Source organism: Lepus europaeus, chromosome 8, assembly GCF_033115175.1.
Source record: "Lepus europaeus isolate LE1 chromosome 8, mLepTim1.pri, whole genome shotgun sequence".
NCBI classification, from domain to species: domain Eukaryota; kingdom Metazoa; phylum Chordata; class Mammalia; order Lagomorpha; family Leporidae; genus Lepus; species Lepus europaeus.
Window position 1 is genome coordinate 89,066,321 of NC_084834.1, and position 22,297 is coordinate 89,088,617.

At 42.4% G+C, this 22,297-nt stretch overlaps 1 protein-coding gene across 1 annotated transcript in view; it reads right to left on the reverse strand.

The window, feature by feature from the left end:
• Positions 1-111, reverse strand: part of HERC3 (HECT and RLD domain containing E3 ubiquitin protein ligase 3) — a 130,618-nt gene extending 130,507 nt beyond the window's left edge. The window contains exon 1 of the mRNA XM_062199869.1: positions 13-111. The gene's annotated coding sequence lies outside the window, so the exon portion shown is untranslated. The remainder of the gene's footprint in view (positions 1-12) is intronic.
• Between the last annotated feature and the right edge of the window lie 22,186 nt (positions 112-22,297).

The window sequence follows — 22,297 nt, forward strand, 5'->3', positions numbered from 1 at the left end:
GGCTCCGCGCACCTCCGCAGCAGCTGAACCGCAGCCCGGGATTCCGACTGTCACAGCCCCTCTGGCCCGGCTCGGGGTTTCTCCGTTTTCGGCGTCACAATAATAAGGAAGTTTCCCCGCGAGCCTGAGGGCGGCGGAATGCGCTGGGTGAATGACTTCCCACGCGGCCAATGGGCGTGCTTCTGGGGCAGTCCCGCACCAATGGCGGCCGCGGCGGCGCGGGCCGGGGGCGGGGCGGCGGGGTCCGCGGGAGGGAGGCGGGGAGAGGCCCAGGCAGGGGAGGGAGGCGCGGCAGCGCGAGGTGACAGGACCCGTGGGGCCGGGCCCCGGGACCGCGGCGCGGATGTGTCAGCCTTGATCGGACTGCAGGGCCCAGCACGCTCGCGCCGGAGAGCGTTGCTTTTACTGGCGGGGAAGCGAGCGGGACTGCCCCGCGCTTGGTGTGTTCGCCTCTGAGCTCGGGTTCTTCTGATTTATTCAGAGGTGACCGACAGCCTTGGGCGCGGGGGGCAAAGCTGGAGGGCGAGAGCTGGAGTCTGCGGCTCTCCTCGCTTTCGGATGCGTGGAGCTCACGCGGCTCAGAGACGCGGGGCGGCGCGCGGGGCGGGAGGCGCGCGGTGGGGCCGGCGCCCCGCCGAGAGTTGCGGCTGGCCGGGGCGAGCGGTGCGGCAGCAGACAGGGGCGGGTGGGGAACCTGGGGAACACGGAGAGCAATCGCCAAGCTCGAGACAGTACACTGGACATCGGAAAGACACCCTTGGCTGTAAGCCTAGGAATGGATAAAAAGTTCGTCTTCCTCCACTTTTCCTGGCTCTGCATCCCAGAGCCTCCACCTCGACCCCTGGCCAAGGTCACAGGTGCTTTGAATCTGGCTCTGGTCCGTATGGGACCTATGGATAATCTTTGGGAGAAGACATTCTCATAAATGCGTCTTCGTGCCCTGTCTGCCCGCCGGCCCGACTTGAAGCACAGAACCCTGGGAAACACGGCTTCAACCCAAAGGAATGGCTGTCGCAGTGCAAGTTCTTCTACCCGCTGGCATGTGCACCAGGAAGGCCCCTGGAGGCCAGAGTCCCCTCAAGTCTGCAGTCACCCGCTCTGAGAACCTCCCAGGTAGACCAAACAGAAAACAAGTGTGGAGGAATGGGGTACTCCCCAGGGATGGGACAAGGTTGGCTGCAATAGGAACCCTCGTATAGTGAGGCAGGTTGCCAAATATCCCTGAGAAAAGAAGGCTAGGGACGTGGGACCTCAGTCACCAGGGGGCTAAGAAAATAAGAGTGGACGCTGGGGCCAAGAGTAACAATTCACTTACACTCCAGGTGTGCACTGTCCACCGGCATAATCCCAATTTAGACATGGCATCACCAAAAAGAACTGGAAAAGATGGCCAAAGAGGAATCACAGTAGGAAATGTGCTGGATATGAGCTTTGTCAACACAGCTTAGTGTTCAGAGTTGGTATATCTGGCCCATCATGGGGGGATAAGGTTGATTATCAAGACTGAAGCCTGGCCGGATTCTATCCCGGTTGCCCCTCTTCCAGGCCAGCTCTCTGCTATGGCCCATGAAGGCAGTGGAAGATGGCCCAAGTGCTTGGGCCCTGCACCCGCATGGGAGACCAGGAGAAGCACCTGGCTCCTGGCTTCGGATCAGCGAGATGCGCGGGCCGCAGCGGCCATGGGAGGGTGAACCAACGGCAAAAAAGAAGACCTTTCTCTCTGTCTCTCTCTATCTGCCTGTCAAAAAAAAAAAAAAAAAAAAAAAAGACTGAAGCCTGCAGGAGGGGTAAGAGCAATGTCTAAATAACAAACTAAGACACCGGAAGCTTCCTTTAGCAAGCAGCCAGAGCCCTGGCAACTTGCTCACAGGTAAGACAGTGAAGATACTACAGTGCATTTAAATTTCTTAACTGAAAATGTAAAAATGACAATTTCCCCAATTAGCAGGTCTTGCTCCCTGTACCAAAACGACCTGAAATGGCTCTAGTACCAACAAGAGTTATAACAGCACGTGTATTTTGACATTTTTATTTATTGATTTTCATTTTATTTGAAATGCAGAGACACAGATATCTGTCCTCTGGTGTAGCCAGGGCAGGACCAGGCAGAAGGCAGGAGACAGGAATTCAATCTGGATCTCTCACGGGGGACCCGACTATTTGGGCCATCACCTGCTGCTTCCCAGGGTGTGTATTAGCAGGAAGCTGGAAGACCAGGATGCAGACATTCCAAGCAGTGCCGAGATCACTACATCAAATGCCCACGCCCAGACAGCATATATTTACCATTTGAAGAGGCTGCGGTTTACTGGCTTTTTCATTTCAACAGCCCTGTCTCCCAACCATCTCTTTCTGCCTTCCCATATGTTCTCTAACCGACATACTATAAATTGAACATTGAGTATAATGCCTGTCCCTGTGGGTACACTGGTGAGCAAAACAGTGCTGTCCCTGTTGCCATCAAGGGAGAAGCAAATGTATAGTTGCTCACCACGCAAAATTTTATGAAAAAGAAATATTCCTGTAAGACAATAAAAGATGAAATAAATTCTAACCATAGCTTTTGACAGGAGGAAGGGACCATGTGGTTCAGCTCCATCCCTGGGCAGATGAAGAATCACTAGTGACAAGGGGACACAGCCCAGGGCTGCTGCACCTCCACCTGCACACAGTTGATTTGCTCCATTCTTCACAGCTCACTTCTTAAAAAGCATATGCCTACTTTGACTTGAAACAGGTTTTCAGTCAAACAGGAACACCATTTAATGATGACCATGTTTCCTTCCTCTCTGTATTAAATGCGCTTGCCCTGTAGATAGATATTCACTGGGTGACTTAGGGACATATAGATTTCAGATATCTCTGATGAAACCTGTGGAGAAAGCAGGTTGGCCGTGACATTCTTTCTCTTAGACTCTCTTAGACACACTTTTTAAAAAAAGATTTATTTATTAATTTGAAGGGTAGAGTTACAGAGAGGCAGAGGCAGAGAGAGAGAGAGACAGAGAGACAGAGAGAGAGAGACAGAGAAAGTCTTCCATCCACTGGTTCACTCGCCAGTTGGCTGCAACGGCAGGAGCTGAGCCGATCCGAAGCCAGGAGCCAGGAGCTTCTTTCGGGTCTCCCATGTGTGTGCAGGGGCCCAAGGACTTGGGCCATCTTCTACTGCTTTCCCAGGCCATAGCAGAGAGCTAGATCAGAAGAGGAGCAGCGGGGCTCAAACCTGTGCCTATACCTGATGCCAGCACTGCAGGTGGTGTCTTAAACACACTTTTTTTTTTTTTTTTGACAGGCAGAGTGGACAGTGAGAGAGAGAGATAGAGAGAAAGGTCTTCCTTTTGCCGTTGGTTCACCCTCCAATGGCCGCCGCGGTTGGCGCGCTGCGGCCGGCGCACCGCGCTGATCCGATGGCAGGAGCCAGGGGCTTCTCCTGGTCTCCCATGGGGTGCAGGGCCCAAGCACTTGGGCCATCCTCCACTGCACTCCCTGGCCACAGCAGAGAGCTGGCCTGGAAGAGGGGCAACCGGGACAGGATCGGTGCCCCGACCGGGACTAGAACCCGGTGTGCCGGCGCCGCTAGGCGGAGGATTAGCCTATTGAGCCGCGGCTTTTAAAGAACAGGTTTCCTCACCTCCAGGAGGGGAAAGCACTGATTATTTCAAACATGTGTACCTTATATGGCTACATAGTAACAAAAGTTTCTCAGCTACCTACTCCCAAAAGAAGTACCCATTTTCTCAGTCTAGGATTATTCTCATGGGAAAAATCAGTTCTCACTATTTTTGGCTGTTGAATAGAGGTGTATGCACACCCCGGCTGTGCTTACTAAAAACAGCCCTGCAACACACAGCATTGATTTGCCAACATGAAAATGGAAGAAAGACCTGGCAAATGAATATTGCCATCAATCAAATAGTCATTAAGTATCTGGATCTGTCCTATATGTAGTGTTGCCAAATAGGAAGCCTCAGAACTGATTAAAAGGAACTGATAGCCATTATGATTTATTTTTCTGAAACTATTCAGTTTGTTTGCAATTTTTTTTCCTGAAGTCATTTGGATGAAGCACAAGAACCTTATCTTAAGGTAAAAAACTCTTTTTTGTCCTATGACTTAAAATGACTTAAAACAGGTTTGAATGTTGAACATTATCTAAGAAAGCCTTTAGGTTGAATGTTGGCTTGTCTCTAGGGATTTCATGCAATAACACCTTCAAGAAGTGAAAACGTTCATGAAGCTCTCTCTTTTCAAAAGATCCCCAAAACTGTACACTTAGAAATGGCAGCCAACATTTCACCATGACTGGACTGACAAAATGAGTACTTGAGGAAATGTAGTCAAGATCATGTCTGCCGCTCTAGCTGCCAAGTGGGCACATACTTTAACTGCTAAAACCAAGCAGCGGGTTTACCTTCCCAGAGGCAAAGAAACATACTTTCAATAATTAACTTGTATAAAACAAAAAAAAATCATAAATGTGAAATACTCTCTTTCTTTAAAGTTTGACTAAATCTGGGTCAAATGAAATTTAAGAAATTCTATTATATCCTCAAAAAACTAAAATGAACTTGGGCAATTACAAGAACACATATATAAAACCAGACAGTTTTATAGGTTGGCCATAAAATCTGGCAACACAGGCAAAGATATGTAATAACTGGTTTGTTGTTATAGCACTTGCTGTATTTGATGACATTATATGATCTGTTAAATGTGTTGTCCCTTATAACTGTGCATAGTTCATGTTACAAAGACCACAGTGTAGTGACTCAACATTTTCCTCAATCCCAGCAAAAGCAGCTGCAGTGTTGCCAAGGTTTCTGTTGCCCTGATTTTTGTTGAATAAACCTGTACCTTTACCATACCCTGAAGAAGGAAGTCATCAGGTGAGTTCAATCTGTAAAAATCTGCAAAAAATAAAGTAATATTGTCTGTGTGTCCAGACTTTAGAGCCACTCATTATATAAAGATGGACTGATACACTGGCATTTAACTTTCTGTTGCTCTTCAGCATTTTGTTTTTGGTCTACATGTAAGCCAAAAGCCCAGTGAAATTTGCCATTATATTTACTTATAAATTGTTTATTAACAGATTGTTCTGATATTACAGATGCTAGAGCTATTATAGTTGATTCCATTTTCCTCTTTCCATTGGCTCTTGAAAGACTAAAGCAAATTATGTGGCCTATCTGTTCCGAATCTTCATTTTTTTTTTGGCCTCTTTATTTAAAGTCAATGATAGAGTCACAACTATAAAGCAAATTCAATTAAAAACACATAGATGTATTTCAATGACAAAAATAGGCCATAAACATCTATTGTACATTTTACATAAATCAATAAGAATGAAAGGCAACATGAAAAAACAATCTAAAAATATATGCTTAACAAAACCTCTCTCATAAAGAGTAAAATCATTATCTAAGAATATTTCTTTATATATCTGGACACTAGCCAAATAAAAAAGGGGACGGGACAGATAAAATGATAGCTCTCTTCAGGTTTAATAGATAAAAATATGTGGGCAGCAAAGGTTCAATATTGAACTTTAAAACAGTTATTTCAAAATAAAATGAACTTTCTAACAGATGACAACACCATGAAACTGACTTTTTCTTTCCTAGACAGAAATAAGAGGGGCATGTTTAACAACAACTTAGTAATAATTTAAGTGAAAGTGTATTGATACTCCCAGGTCCACTGGTATAAAGCAATACTCTCCATAAAATTTTCTTTCACATTTTTAAAATAGACTCAATTACTTAGGACAATTTCATATTTAAATTATTTCAAACACTTATTTCTAGATATGTGGAATTATCAGAGCTGAGATTTTTGAAATAGTATTTGAATCTTAGTAGAGACATAATAATCCTTTTACTATAAAATTACTGGGTTTCCTTAAGCAAATCTGAGCAACTATTGTAATGATGCTGATGGTAATACATGATTTCTCAAGTTTTTCCCTTAAAATATATAATTCACATAACATTTTCTCTTAAGAAATATTTATTTACTTGTTTATTTGAAAGACAGAGAGAAAGAGAGAACTCCCATCTGCTGGTTCTCTTCCCAAATACCGGGAACTCAATCCAGGTCTCCCAAGTGGGTGGAAGGAGCCCGGTTACTGTTGCTTTCACCACGCTTCTCAAAGCAGGTCTGCATTGCCAGGAAGCTGGAACCAAGAGCCACAGCTGGGACACAGAAGTCTTAACCACTATGCCACATGCCCACCACCATTGTACACTTTCTTAACAAGGAATGACTGCTTGCATTTGCTGCCTGTTTTATCAATGATAAGCTACAACAAAACTCAAATGGTTAAGAATGTGATATTAACCAAAAATGAAAACCATTACAATGTTGCCAAAGAAACATTTAAAAAAAAATGAGAAGTTGTTAGATGAACATGGTGTAGGTTCCAAAGATCACATATGATTCCAAAGCAGATTTTCAAAAAAAAAGCATCTACATACAGCTTCTTAGAAATACTTCTATATACTTCCATAAAGAACAAGAAAACAATTCTAAATACATTGTCTTTTAAAATTATGCAGCAGTGGGCTAAGCCCTCAATTGGGACATTGGGACAGCCACATCCCACATCAGAGTGCAGTTCAAGTCCTGACTACTATGCTTCTAATCCTGTTTCCTGTTTACATAACCATCGAGGCAGCAGAGGATGACCCAAGTGCTTGGTCCCCTGTCACCCACCTGGGACGGAGTTCTGGGCTCCTAACTGGTCTAGCCCTGACTGTTGGGGGATTTGGTGAGTGAACCAATGGATGGAAGATATCTCCCCACCCCCAGCCTCTCTCTGTCAAAACCAAATAGACATTTATAAAATCTTAGAGAGTTAAGATGATCTCATTCATTTTAAATACTGAAAATGTATGCAAATTGAGAGTTGTATAATTTCTACTTTAATATTTATTTAACTGTGCTCTCAAAATCTCTCTTGTGAGAGAAGCAGATAGTTTGGCAACAGGTTAAAACAAAAGTTGCAGGACTGTAAAATTCCATAAATTTTGGGGTTTTTTACTGCTAACTGTCTTGCATGATTGCACTCATATATTGTCTAGAATATATCTACAGCAAGTCAGAAATAGTGATTGCAACATTTGTAAGGTGAATAGGTCTAAAAAACATTTGATTTCCTTAACAAAGTTTTCAAAGAGGAAATGGAAAAAGTTCAATTCAAATCAGATTTATAGGCTTCACATATCAACATTAAACAAAATTAACTCTAATCCTCCCCAATACAAATCTGTAAGGAATCAGAAAAGGATTTATAGGACACAAAATCTGGACTATCGTTACATTCCACTTTGAAATCACTCTGTGTTAAAACAGCATTTTTCCAAGAGTTAAAGAAAAATAGATTTTATAAAAGTGATTCTTTTAAATCACTGAATATCTCATTTTTGTTACTGACAGAAACAAGTTATTCTTTTTTCACCGTAATTTACTCCGATGAAAGAAATACTTCTCTTTTAACTCCTAACAAATGCTACATTCTCAAGACTAATGGGATTACCAGCAGGTGTTCTTTCTCTTGATCTGTGATTTGTCTCTACAATATGTCAAGTTTGCTTTGAAAGGTTCTGGGAGGGGCAGCTTCGTGACTTTTTCCTCGTAGTAAACTCTGAGGTAGCTCCTCTGGCTTTGTTGCTTTGCTGTGGTCTTCCTCTTCCTTGTCTTTGCTTGTTTCTTCCGTTTCCTCATTTGCCTCATTGACCAGAGGCTGAGGAATATACTGGTTACCAAGAAATACCCAAGTATGGACTCTGTGTAACTTTCTTTTCCTTTTGGGTGGAGTCCTTTGGGAAGTCCCCCTGGCCTGCATCCCATCTTCTATGAAATTTCCAAGTGTGCCAAGGTACAGGTGAGTAGCAGCCATGTCCTGTAGGTTCCTGACAGCGGGGGGACCCACTGAATTGGCTTTGCCATTGTGATTCTGTCTCAGTTGCACAGTGGAGGAAGGACACGAATAGTCTCACGTTTCTCTCCTTGGTCTAACCTGTGTTAGCTGATCCTCTACCACAGGGGTGGGGAACTTGCAGCCCTCAGGCCAGAAGAAGGCCTTGAGAGGCCACTGGGTCTGGCCCTGCCAAGGCAACCACAGGCAAGACTCAAAACTCAATAAATCTATAGCAGGCTAATTTTTAATAGATAATCTGGTATGGCCCATGAAGGATGTTATAAATATCCAGAGGGCCCTGGGCAGAAAGAAGCTCCCCCACCCCTGCTCCAGAGGCATGACAGCTATGCTTCCAGCTTTAAGGCCTGTTTGCACGGTCTTTCTGGATTCTAGCTCCACATTAAATCTGATCACACTGATGACTGTCAGATAGTATCTGGAGGTAATTACTCACCACAAACGATGGTTCACAGAACTTAAATTTATCAAAGCAATCACTATTTTTGATGAAGCACTCGATTTCCTGGGCATAATCTACCACATCTGAATGAAGCTCAATCCCTTGAATAATTCCTAAAGGGATGTGGTACTGAAATATCCAGTTCCACTGCTCACATTAAGGAAAGACAGTCTTGGTTGAAGTCTCAATGCTTCCATACCTTCAGGATAAATGCCAGGTGTTCCCACGCTGCCAGGCTAAGCCTCTGTAAGCATTGTCTCTGCGACTCCGCATACCAGTCTCCACAACCCAGCAAGAAGAATCGCGGATATGTTGAGCGAATTCCAGGTATCAATTAAATCATCATTATCTTCCCTAGCACTCACAGTTTCTCTCATGATAGTATCCAAATCAAATCATAAAAATGTAATAAAATTAGTAGAAATGGCTTCCAGTAATATAGTGTGGCTTTCTTTCCTTTTTAATATTGTACTTGATTTACACAAATAAACTAAGCCTGTGGCACCATGATCCAGTCACCCAGCACAGTCACCAGCACTTGCTGAGCTCCATGGCACCCTGCATGCATTCTGACAGTAACTTCAAGGCTCTTTTTTTTACCTTTTAATTTTTGTGTATTTATTTGAGAGGCAGATAGACAAAGAGACACAGAGACAGAGAGTATCCATCTGCTGGTTTACTCTCCAAAGGTCCACAACAGCCTGGCCTTGGCCAAAGCTCAGAGCCAAGAACTCGATCCAGGTCTCCCATGTGGGTGGCATGAGCCCAATTACCTGAGCCATCACCACTGCCTCCCAGGCTATGCATTAGTAGCAGAGCCAGGATCAAACCCAGGTACTCCCATGTGGGATGTGGGCATCCTAACCTATGTCTTGACCACCTGGCCAAACATACTACCCCTCAAGGTTAATTTTAACTTTCCTATGCCATTTTCTCACTATACTCATTTTCTTATCTACTTAAAAAATAGGAAACAACTTGCTTTTCTCTTCACACATGTAACACATATTCACTGTTTCAAACGTGTCAAATACATATAAGAGAAAGGGAGAAAATAAAGGTAGTTTATCCTTTCATCAGCCACATCTGATTCTTGAGTTTGGCATTTCTCAATGCATATCATGCTTTTATAAAAGTGGCTTAGAATATGTTTTCACTCTTCTGAATTCAATAATATACACTGGACACATTTAATAGAATTGAATACTACCCTACAGCATTTTTCTAAACAATTGCATGACTGTTCACAAAATGGATATACTGTCATTTATTTAATCAATTTCCCCGTTGCACATTTAAGTTGTTTTCAATTCTTTGCCCTTGTAAACAATTGTGCAAAACAAGGAAACATAGTGAATAAAGCTAAACGTTTGCCCTCACCCTTGATTATTTCCTTCTGATAAATTCATAAAAGTGGGATCGCTAGACCAGGGAGAATGCAGACCCTTAAGGGTTTATTGTTTGTGAAGTTTTCCTAACAGTCACACATGAACATGTACACACATGCACACACAGTGACTTCTGTTTGGCTCCCTTACATTAATCTTTCAAAATTTTTCTTTATTGTATTAATTTGTAAGTCACCTTAAGTCTTTTCTGAAATATATAGGCATAAGCAAAAATAAGATTTAAACATTATTCTGGTAAAGTAAAAAGCAATGTATATACATTTACACATTAGCTTAAGTAATATGTTTCTAAATATTCATATAACAGATTACATAAATGCTAAAGATTATTATTGGGAGCTGTTGGCCCTTTGCCAAAATTCTGTTTGATGTCATGTGTTTCCCCAGTCCTCCCACCTACCTGCCAAAAATAAAGGTTCCAGAAAGGAAGTTTTGTACAAATTCAAACTGTTGTTCATCATTTTCATCTTCAGTACACATGTACGAGCCAATAACAATGAGCTGATGGTTCTCCAAGTTCCATAGGGAAATAAAAAGTAGACAAAGCATCAGCATTGTGTCATCAGTAATAGAACATAAGTAAGCCAGAGAAGGCATTTTATTGTCCATTTCTCAAAAAGCAAGGTTAGTGTCACAACTTGCAACATCCATTGTTGGCCAATCACTTCTGCCATCAGTGCCTTGGAATGTGTACCAGCAGGTCCTGGGCTTCTTACAGGAAAACAACTTTACTGATCAACTGTAGGATGGACTCATACTTTGAGTTCTTTTGTGGATGCTATGGTCTGACTACCAAGGTTTCCTCCAAATTTACATGCCAAGTCCCAATCCCTGGGTGATGGTATGACAAGGTAGGGCCTTTGAAGGGTGGTAGGGCCATGAGAGCTCTGCCCTCAGAAAAGAGAACCCAGAGATCTCATTACCCCTTTCCATCACTTGAGGATCACCACCTGTGAACCAGCAAACACGTCCTCATCAGACACCACATTTGCTGGCAACTTGATTTACATCTCTCAACCTCTGGAACAGTGAGAAACAAATTTCTGTTGATAAGAGGCCCTGTCTGTGGTATCTTGTTTTAGCACCCGAAATAGAATGGCAGAGCCTTTGGGGATGGGATTGCACTATTCCTTTCAAGTTCTTACCTCACTCCCTTTTGCATTAAATGGAGATTTCAAGGTTGCTGCCTTATGTGTATTTTGTGCTGCTATAATAAAATACCACAGACTGGGTAATTTACGATGAACAAAAATGTGTTGGCTCACCATCCTGGAGGCTGGGAAGCTCGATGTCAGGGTGCCCACCTCTGGTCCCCAAGGGCCTTCCTGCTGCATCCTCATGAGACAGAGGGGCAAAGAGAGGAACTCTGTGTCCTGCATGGCGAAACAGCAAGGAGGCAAAGGGGCTCCTGAAGGTCCTTTTGTAATCACATTAATCCCACTCAAGAAGACAGAGTCCTTGTGGCTTAACCACCTGTTAAGGGTCTCCCCTTTTAACAGTGTTACAGTGGCAATTAAATTTCAACTTGAGCTTTGGAGGGGACAAACACTCAAACCATAGCAATAGGTGCACAGCTGTCAGCCAAGAACCAGTTGAAATGACTCATCCAATACCTGGAATGGAACATGCACATGGGCTTAATTAGCACTGTGTGCCAATGAATTTTGCTGATGTTTCAGAATGCAAATTGCTCAGAATGTATAAAGTAAACAGTCGCCTGGCTCTCAATTTGTGTCTGCTAAAGCTCTCAGAATGTGAACTGATTTGGAAATAGAGAGCTTGGAGTTGTCACCAGTGCAGGTGAGGGATGCATGTATAAGGCCAGGACACGAACTGGTGCTCATAGGGGATGTCAAGCCACCACCAGAAGCTCAGAGCGGGGCATGAAATAGATTCTCCCTCAGAGCCTCCAACATTGCTGACACCTCGATTTGGGGCTTAGAGCTTCCAGAATTGTGAGGTAATAAATGTCCGTGATAAGCCACCCAGTTTATATTCCTTTGCTATAGTAGTCCTAGCAAACTAACACAGAAGGTAAGGATGATGCACCAAGCAACACCCATTGTAGACTTTATCGTAGTGTAGCTGTGGCACCTGTCACCAGGTTAGCTGCCAGAACTGGTGAACTACTCTGGCCTCCTCATCCATAGTTCCCCTTCCCCAAGATCTCCATGTATGTTCTTTCCCAAGTGGGGAGCTCTACCCCCTGGCTAGTGCTGTCCAACAAGCTCTGACATCTCTCTGCCAGCAAATGTAGTTGTAGCCAAATCCATCCCACGAAGTGTCTCTCTCACCTGATGTTGTGTAGTACTATCAGCCAAATCATAACTCTACATCAGTTCACTCAGAAAGCATAAGCATCAGTAAGATTAAATTCATATAAGCCTCAACTTTGATGAAATTCTTTCATTTCAAAGACAAGTCATTTTATTTTCCTAGATATTATAGCAGGGCAGTTACCATTCTAACTTAACTATTATAGCAGAAACTAAAAAATATTTACATTTGTTTTACTTGTTGGAATATATTAGTTATGCCATAAGGTGAAACATCATGCCTAAAGAGAAGACTCAGGAAAATCAGTCATTCTTATCAAGGGGCTGGAGTTGTGGCACAGCAAGTTAGTCCATATGAGGCCTGGTTTGAGTCTCAGCAACTCTCCTTTCAATCCAGCTCCCTGCTAATGCTCCTGGGAAAGCAGCAGACAATGGCCCAAGTACCTGGACCACTGACCACCCATGTGGGAGACCAGGATGGAGTTCTAGGTTTCTGACTTCAACCTGGCCCAGTGCCAGCCATTGCAGTCATTTGGGGAGTGAACCAGCAGATTGAAGAGCGCTCTCTCTCTCTCTCTCTAACTATGCCTTTCAAATAGATAAATATATTTTTTAAAAGCTATTCAAGAAACAAATTGCAGATGTAGACCATTTCTTTACTAAGAAATCAATAGGAAAATTAAAAAGAAATCTCAATACTATAAATTTTCATTAAAAAATAAAAAGCCTCAGGGGCTGGCACTGTGGCCTAGTGGTTAAAGCCACTGCCTGTGTTGCTGGCATCCCCTATGGGCACCAGTTCATATTCTGGCTACTCCACTTCCAATCTAGCTCCCTGCTAATGGCTTGGGAGAAGCAGCTGAAGATGGCCTAAGTGCTTGGGCCCCTGCTACCCAGGTGAGAGACCCAGTTGAAGGTGCTGGCTCCTGGCTTCAGCCCTGAACATTGTGACCATCTGGGGAGTGAACTCACAGATGGAAGATCTCTCTCTGTCTCTTGCCCTCTTTTTCTGTAACTCTTCCTTTCAAATAATTAAATATTTTTTTAAAAAAAAATAGCTTCAACCTTTCATTGCAAAATAAAATGGAAACTGTTCATTCTGATCTGTTTAGAAATAGAAAATTAGCAACCTAAATAAATTGCTTAGGGGAGAGATTTGGACTCTAACCCTGGGTCAGCCTCTGAAACATGCAGTGAATTTGTTCTGCTTAATCTAAGCTATATTGAGAAAGATCTCTTGGGTATATAGGGCAGACATCAAATTTCACTGGAGGAACATTTTAGTTGAGGATCAACAGGGCAACTCAATTATTTCACTGAATCAAAAATAATTGCTATTAATTAGAAGATACCTTTTTAATCTAGTCTTCAAAAAGAAATTGACAATGATAATTATTTACTGGATTATTTTAATGCTCACTTTGTGGCAATATTAGTGTTTACAATATTCAGGGGAAAATCCTACAAGAAACAGAGATGAAATATTCTGTAAAGCACCAAAACAGAAGATTTTAAAGAGCACATTTTCAGCAAATAACTTTTAACAGAACGAATCCTGGGCTAGCGTTGTGGCACAGTGGGTTAAGTCCATATGGGTGCCAGTTTGTGTCCTGGCTGCTCTGCTTCCAATCCAGCTCCCTGCTAACATACATCTGGAAAAGTAGCAATAGATAGCTCATGTTGAAGACCCAGGTGAAGCTCTTAGCTTGGGCCTGGGCCAACCCAGGCCACTGCGGCCATTTGGGGAGTTAACCAGCAGATCAACAGATAGGTTTCTCTCTCTCTCTCTCTCTCTCTCTCTCTCTTCTCATTGCAACTCCGTCTTTCTAATAAGTAAATCTTAAAATGTACATACAACAAATTATGAAGCCTCTTTGCAAGTTAAATGTTATAAATACTAACATCTCAAAATAGCCCCTGACTCCACCTGTATCATCTCAATAGCCGCCAGTGGAACTCAAGCTGCTACCATTTCTAGTTTGGATCAATGGCCCCTATCCTCTCCTGACTAGTCTCTCCAATTCCACCAGTATTCCCCTCCTGCCGCTACCACCTATCCAGGGAGCAGTGATCTGTTGCAAAAACCTTCCAGTGGTTTCTCACTGCACTTTGTGTAAAACCAAAACTTGTCTAAACTTATCTCGTGCTGCCACACCTGTGATCCCACAGTTGCTTTGGTGCCGTCTGTGACAATGACAAGCCTTTCCTGGCCTCAGAGCTCTCACACTTGCTGTTCCCTTGGCACAGGTGCTCTTCCCCTGCCTGGCAACTCCTCACATCCTTAAAGTTTTAAATTAAATGTTTTCTCTTCAGGGAGGATCTCCTAAAAATGATGGCGAGATTTTCCCATTTGTGTGTGTGTGTATGTCTGTGTGTGTGTGTGTTGTGTGTGCTAATCGAGGCCTCTGTTACAGCTAGGAGAATTTTCTGGTATTTATTTGAAAAAGCTCTTTGTCATATCTAGTACAAATATTTTCCCAGTTAAATGTTGCTCTTCCACTTTGTTGAAATTTAATTTTCTGCTGTAAGTTTCAAGTATGAAAATTCATCAAATTTTTTCATTTTGTTTCTGGGCTTTATGGTCACAGAGTCCTTTCTTGCCACAAAATTTTGTGGAAAAATCACTGAAGTTTTTCCTGGAATTGATTTTGCTATGTGGTGTAAAGGAGGAATTTCTCTTCCTCCCACTCCCTGGCCCAAATAATTGGCTCTGATCATTACTCCTCTCCTCCAAGGAAGAGGAGCTATGTGGACTGGTAAAGCTAAGGAACTAAGTGGGCCATGCTTTCCCAGAGTAGAATCTTGTGATAGAGACATAAGTCAGATGGTAGTGGGCATTAGAACAGCAAGATCTAAGAAGTAGGGGCAGAAATACAGGAATGGGCCCCTGTTTTGTTTCAAGATCCTTGAAGCTAATGAAGTTTCAGCAAAATACTTTGTCCTCAAGTTATAAACTAGTTCCCTAAAGTTCTGCCTTAAGATTTGGCATTTAGAGCCCCAAGGTCAAATCTACATCTTAGATCTTGCTACCCTAATGTCCACTACAACCTTATCTAGAGCCTTATCTAGGTAGTTTGACTTTATCCCATCCTCCGTGCATGTATTTCCTTGTGGACCTTAAGAGAAGAGGTTACTAACCTAGGACTTGGGTATTTCTGGCCAAAGACCATATTAATTACACTTTCCCATTTTCAGTTTTAATTATATATTTGTATCCAAAAGTTAATTTCATTATATTATCCTAAATCAAATGACTAATTACATAGGTGCATAGGTGTGTGTATGTATGCATACATAAAGTCTTTCCATTAGAACAAAATATATTTTTATACTTATGCTTATGTAAAATAGCATTGTAATAACAAAGATAATTTCAAGTGATATCCAATCAAGTAATAGTTGTTGACTTAGTTAGAGCTACTAATTCAGGTCCATTAATCCAGATGAGAAATGGCAGTAGCTTGGGTTCCAATAATGACTGAAGAGAAGCACACAGAGTCAAGAGCTACTTTGAAGGCAGAAGCAAAAAGAGCTAGGAGCAGAGAGTTAGGAGATGGAGAAAGCAAAGCAAAGTCCTGGATTTCTGGCTTGAGCTGCTGGTTAAATAGTGATGTCCTTTACTCAGGTGAAGGAGACTGAGACAAGAGCAAGTTCAGAAAATAAATCTAGAGTGTCCTCTAAAAGATAAGGTCCTTGAGAATGTCTATTTTAAATTCTGCTCACCAGCCTATACCCAGCACCTAGCACACTGCCTGACGAAAGTGGCAGTGTGGCAATATTTGTTGAGCTAATGGATACAAACTGAACTGCTTTGATGACTATCCTATAACATTTTGACCATCCCAGCTCCCACAAAAAGAGATTCTGTAAATTTAAATGAACTATTACATGGGGAAACAGTTACAAGATTCCCATTTCAAGTTTACGCATGAAGTGATAGCGATAAGTAAACATTTGCTACATCTGTAAGCTTATGTGGAGCAAAGAGAATTTTTACAGAATGTCTGATGCTGTAAACAAGTACTTCAGGAAGAAAACGTCCTAAGAATTTCACTAGAGATGAGGGCTACTGCTGGAAGCTCTTCAATTCCACTGTGCCACAGAGTTGACTCTAAAGGCATTGCAGCTTTGTACCACTGGCTTTTAGGAGACAGGGGAACTAACAAGAGAGCAAGTGACGTCATCTTGTGTCAGCTGTTGATGCTCATCAGATTTGACAGGCTCACAGAAGCTCTAGAATGACATGGAGACCAGAGCAGTACTCAGCTTTTAAACTCTGAGGCCAATGTGGTTTTTAGCCCAATCACAGGAACATACTATTTGAATGTCCCACCTCTACTAGATTATGGATTGTTCAGTGTATGGGAAGGAAAAAACCTATTCAAAAGGATACAAAAGTGTATCTTCATTGGTGTTCCACCAAGAGGTATCAAAATGTAATACTTTTCAACAAGTATTTGGCATGCAGCATCTTTACTGCTGCAACTTGTTAATAGTAAGTTTCAATTTTACTATTCAAACATTGTCACTGCCATCACTGATTTCATCAGGGAGATTTCACCAGGGAGACCTCAAACTCACTTAAATATATCCAGAGCTGAAGCTTTCTATCTTGTGTAAAGGAGATTAAAACAACAACAATATCGATAACAACAAACTCTAACACAGCCAAGTAAAACACTTTTTAAAATATTAAAATTATATACTGAAAGTATTAAAAATAATTATTATTTCCAGATAATCCAGCAATTCCTCTTCCATATATATATATATATATATATACACCCCAAATAACTGAAAACAGTATTCATACACCCAGGTTCACAGCAGCTTTAGTCACAAAAGCTAAAAGGTAGAAGCAACCCAAGACTCCTTCAACCATTGAATGAGTTAACAAAATGTGGTAAATACATAAATGAGATTTTACTCAACCTTAAAAAAGTACCATCAGACACATGCTACCTCATGGATGAAACGAGGATATAATGTTAAGTTAAATAAACCAGTCATAAAGAGAGAAATACTGTATGATTTCATATCTATGAGGTTCTTAGAGTAGTCAAATTTAAGGAGACAGAAAATTGAATGGTGGTTTCCAGGGACTGGGAGAAGAGGGGAATGAGGAGTTGTTGTATAATAAGCATAGTTTCAATTTTGCAAGATTAAAAAGTGCAAGAGGGGGCTGGCATTTTTTCACAGCAGGTTAAGGTGGTATAGGCATCCCATATCCTAACATCAGTTAAATCCTGGATGCTCCGCTTCTGATCTAACTCCCCACCAATGTGCCTGGGAAAGCAGCAGATGGTGGCCCAGTACTTGAATCTCTGCCACCCACATGGGAGACCTGGATGGAGTCCCAGGCTCCTGGCTTTGGCCTGGACCCAGGCTGACCCATTGTGGCCATTTAGGGAGTAAATTAGTGAATGAAAGATCTCTTTATCTCTGTCTTACTCTCTCCTTCTCTCTCTCATTCTGCTTTTCAAATAAATAAGTCTTCAAAAACAATTCTAGAGAAACGTGATGGTGACCGTCTGGGCTGGATGGGACCAGAACCAGAGGGACTGGCTGTGTTACAGAGTTTCCTCGTGAGGGGCAAGGCAGTGTCAGTGACCCAGGTACACAACAGTTACCAGCTCCTATCCATGGAGGGTCAGTCCCACAAAGAAAACAATGCCCTGGAGTATGCCTCATAATTGCAAGCTGGCTGAGAACTACATTGTCCAAAGTCTAGGCCAAGTGGATGGAATTCAAGTTATCTGGAACACCCAAGAATAAAAAGAAGAAAACATACCAGAGGTATGTTCCAGGGTAGAGGGACATAGAGGAAGGCTGTGGCCCAGTTGGGTATTTCAGATTCTAGACTTAAAGCATTAGAATGAATAACAGGCCCCAACTGGTCAGTCTGGCACTGAAGCTACACTGCCTACCTTGGTCAAAATAGATACTGCACCTGCCTTCGGTTAAACCTGTAGGAAGAAACCATCGTGCAATGGAGATGAGTCAGGGAGAGAAGCTGAAGCAAACTAAGAAAATGCCCTGCAACTTCTAAAGGGCTACATACGGGGGTACCAATACATTTTTATAGTTTATCGAGTAGAAAACTACTTCTGGAGACAGGCGTGTGGACCTTTACCTGTGGGCCCTGCCTTACTTTTTTGTGTCTCCATTCCCTCAGATGTAAAATACAGACAGGGACAATATCTACCTCATAGGAAAGCCTGAGATTAAATGAGATAATGTGGTGCACAACCGACAACTCGACATCGCAGATAATGTGAGCTCCAAAAACATCAACAGGTGCAGAACTTGCCTGGAACTCCGAGATCCGTCTTGATTGCTATACCTAGGCCAGTTTTTTTTCTTCTCAGTAACCTATATTGCAATGATGTCTTTGATTATTTTCTTCACCTATGCAGAGGTTTTCCGCTAAGACAGATTTTGGCCCCAAGAGGCATTTTGTATCATCTGGAGACACTGCTGCTTGTAACAGTTGAGTGGGGAGGGTGTTACAAGAATCTAATGAGGAGAGGACAGAGCTGTGGCTAAACATCATGTTATACAAATAGCAGTCCCCTCCACCAACAAAGAGTTATCCAGCCCCAACATTTCAATAGTGCTGAGGTTGAGAAATCTTGACTTAGACCCACTTGTAGTAATTAGCAGAATCGCATCTACTGCAACTCTGGAGGAGTAAGACAGTGCATTGTCCCTCTCTCACTTCCCAGTTCCTAAAGCTCTAGAGATGGGGTGCGCACAAAGCTACAACTTCAGTGTGGCCTGCCACAAGGACTCCACTCACCCCTGTCCCTTCTTTTGTGCTCTGGAGTGTCTGGTGTGGTGGGATTTGTACATCTAGGATTCTTTCTAGATCCTGCCCAGTGACTTCAGGGAGTTCCAATTCTCATATGATGATTGACTGATTTGGGGGTGGAGGTAGGGATAGGACCCCTGCTGCCTGCCTCAGAAAGCAGTGCCCACATGGTCAAGGCACAGCAGAGGTTGGAGGGTTTGTATAGCTACTTTCACCTAGAAAGATTATTCCATTTCTGGCAGCATAATTTGGGCAGAACAGTCAGTTATGTTCATTTTTCAATTGTGTTTTTGCTGCTTCATGGATAATAGAAGTGCTTTATAGATCCTGGCAGTAAACTGAAAAAACCTACCATTTTTGGAGGGGGAATTTGAGGTTTTCATCTTTTCTGGAACATCACAGGTCTTTCTCTGACAGCTAGGCAGGGCTGTGAGCCAGATGCCACTTAAAATCATTACTTTCTCTTTACTCCTTCTGCTGATTTGTTTTAGAAAGGGCAGATTAAGGAATCAGAATCTCCTTTGGGACTACCAACGAATCACAATGAGGAATTCTCTTTTCTCAGATTCATTCTCAGAGAAGTTTAGAATTCAATTTTAAACCAATGGAGAGAGAAGAGGGTGAAGAGGAGCTCTAAATTATTTGGGTCACAGTCCCATCATCCTAGCCGGCAGTCAGAGGAGACCAAGGTCCATGGTTCACAGGTCCCTAGTGACACTGACAGGTAGCAGTGGACATAAATGGTTACACAGTGCAAATTTCTAATTTCAGGATTAAAATATTCAGCTAAAATGGCATCTAATCAAGAGGCTGAGCTTTGTAATAATCAAAAGCATGGCTGGATTCTAAACCTGATGAGCTTTATGCTACATGTTCACATAAAGAATGTTTCTTAATGGCTGATGAGTAAGCTGAATTTTCATTTTCTTCTCCAAATGGCTATGAATTTTCTTTTTCTCAGTGAACACTGATCTTGAATACACTCAGATGTTAAAATCCAGCTGTTTCTTTTTATGAGCAAAAAGCAATCTTAATTGGTTTTTACAACATATACATGTCTTTCATTCTAGAAAACTGCAACACTCAACAAATAAGATTTTAATTAAGATTCAGTGAATGCTTTTTCCTGCTCTTTTTCTCTCTAGGGTCTTGTTCCATGATTTTTATATCAGATACACAAGGGAAGAGTATTTCTAAAATATAATTTTTCCGATTATAGAATAAGATTACCAACTTCGTGACAATTTATGAATTTTGAATTTGTGATTAAAATTTCTCCATTTAAGTAATTTTAATTATAGGCTTCAGAAAGGCTTTGATCCAAATGATACCAATTTTACATACTGATAAATAATTTTGGTTAGAAAATGGCATAAGACCAAATACATTTCATTAAGTGCCACCAACTGAACAAGGGCCATAACTCTTAGTAATATTATAATTAATAGTACCAGGAAAATTATATTGTCAAAATAGGTTATTTTGGAGGACATCTTTGGTATTGCATTATAGCATCTGAAATGAATGTATCTAATTAGAAATTTGTAACTCTGTCAGCACAAATTTAGAAGCCAATTGTATTAGTTTCCACAGCTCCCCTAACACGATACCATAATCTGAGTGGCTCAAAAATACAAGTTTATTTTCTTAAAATTCTGAAGGCTGGAAGTCAAAGATCAAGATATTGGACCTCCTTCTGATGTCCCTCACCTCATAGATAACATCTTCTCCCTGGGACTTCACATGATGCTATGGTTCGGATGTGGCTTAAGTGTTTCCCCCCAAAGGTTCATTTGTTGGGACCCTGGTCCTCAGGGTGGCAATGTGGGAGGTGGGACCTTCGAGAGAAGGGGTCAAGTGGGAGATCTTCAGGTCACTTGAAGGCCTCTCCTCAGAAGGGATTATGGGAGCTCAACTTCTTCCTGGCTTCCTTGCACACACACTACCCCTGTTGCCAGCTGCCATGAGGTGATATAGCCAAGAGGACCCTTACAAGAGCCTACACAATGCTGTTTCAACTTTCAGTGCCCAAAACTGTGAGCTAAAAAAATTTCTGGGGCCTGCACCTTGAAGCAGTACGTTAATCCTCTGCCTGTGGTGCCAGTATCCCATATGAGCACTGGCTCTAGTCCTGGCTACTCCACTTCCAATCCAGCTCTCTGCTATGGCCTGGGAAAGCAGTACAAGATGGCCCAAGTCCTTGGGCCCCTGTACTCACGTGGGAGATCAGGAAGAAGCACCTGGCTCCTGGCTTGGGATCAGCACAGCTTAGGCCGTTGAAGCCATTTGGGGAGTGAACCAATGGAAGGAAGACCTTTCTCTCTGTCTCTCCCTCTCACTGTCTGTAACTCTACCTCTCAAATAGAATAAATAAAATCTTAAAAAAAAAAAAAAAAAAGAAAGAAAGAAACTTCTCTCTCTCTCTTTTTTTTTTTTCATAAAAGTTAGCCTGCCTCGGGTATTTCATTATAGTAGCACAAAGTGCACTACTAAGCATGGTCTTCCCTCCATTTGTGCCTGTACCCTCATTTCCTCTTATAAGGACACAAGCCATATTGGGTTAGGGCCCACTCTAATGACATTATTTTAATTCAAGTACCATTTTAAAGCTCCTATCTCCAAATGTCACATTCTGAGACCCTGGAGGTTAGGATTTCTTTTTTTTTTTTTTTTTTTTTTGACAGGCAGAGTGGATAGTGAGAGAGAGACAGAGAGTAAGGTCTTCCTTTTTGCCGTTGGTTCACCCTCCAATGGCCACCGCGGCCAGCGTGCTGCGACCGGCGCACCGCGCTGATCCGATGGCAGGAGCCAGGTGCTTCTCCTGGTCTCCCATATGGGTGCAGGGCCCAAACACTTGGGCAATCCTCCACTGCACTCCCGGGCCACAGCAGAGAGCTGGCCTGGAAGAAGGGCAACCGGGACAGAATCCGGTGCCCCGACCGGGTCTAGAACCCGGTGTGCTGGCGCTGCAAGGCGGAGGATTAGCTTAGTGAGCCACGGCGCCGGCCAGAGGTTAGGATTTCAACACAGGAATTTTAAGGGACACAGTTCAGCCCATAACACCAGTTCACAGACTTCTGGTGTTTTACATTTGGCTTAGGTGGAATAAAGTAATCTTAGATGATAACTGTTTTTAAGCATACAAAATGTATATAAATTATATTCATATTATGGCACAAACATAAGTTTTTGGAGACTTCCAAGTTAATTGTTAAGAATGGCAGATTTTTGAACTGACAGATCTCACAGTTTGAAGACATCAAGGGCCTACCAGCAATAATAAGGTCCCAGGCATACTGATGATTAAACACATGCATGTGCAAAGGCTATGATTAGAGATACTTGAGACTTTGTACCTGTGCCCTCCAGTTTGTACACTAAGTTCATCCTTCCAGGACCTATCTAAGAAAAGCAAAGGGT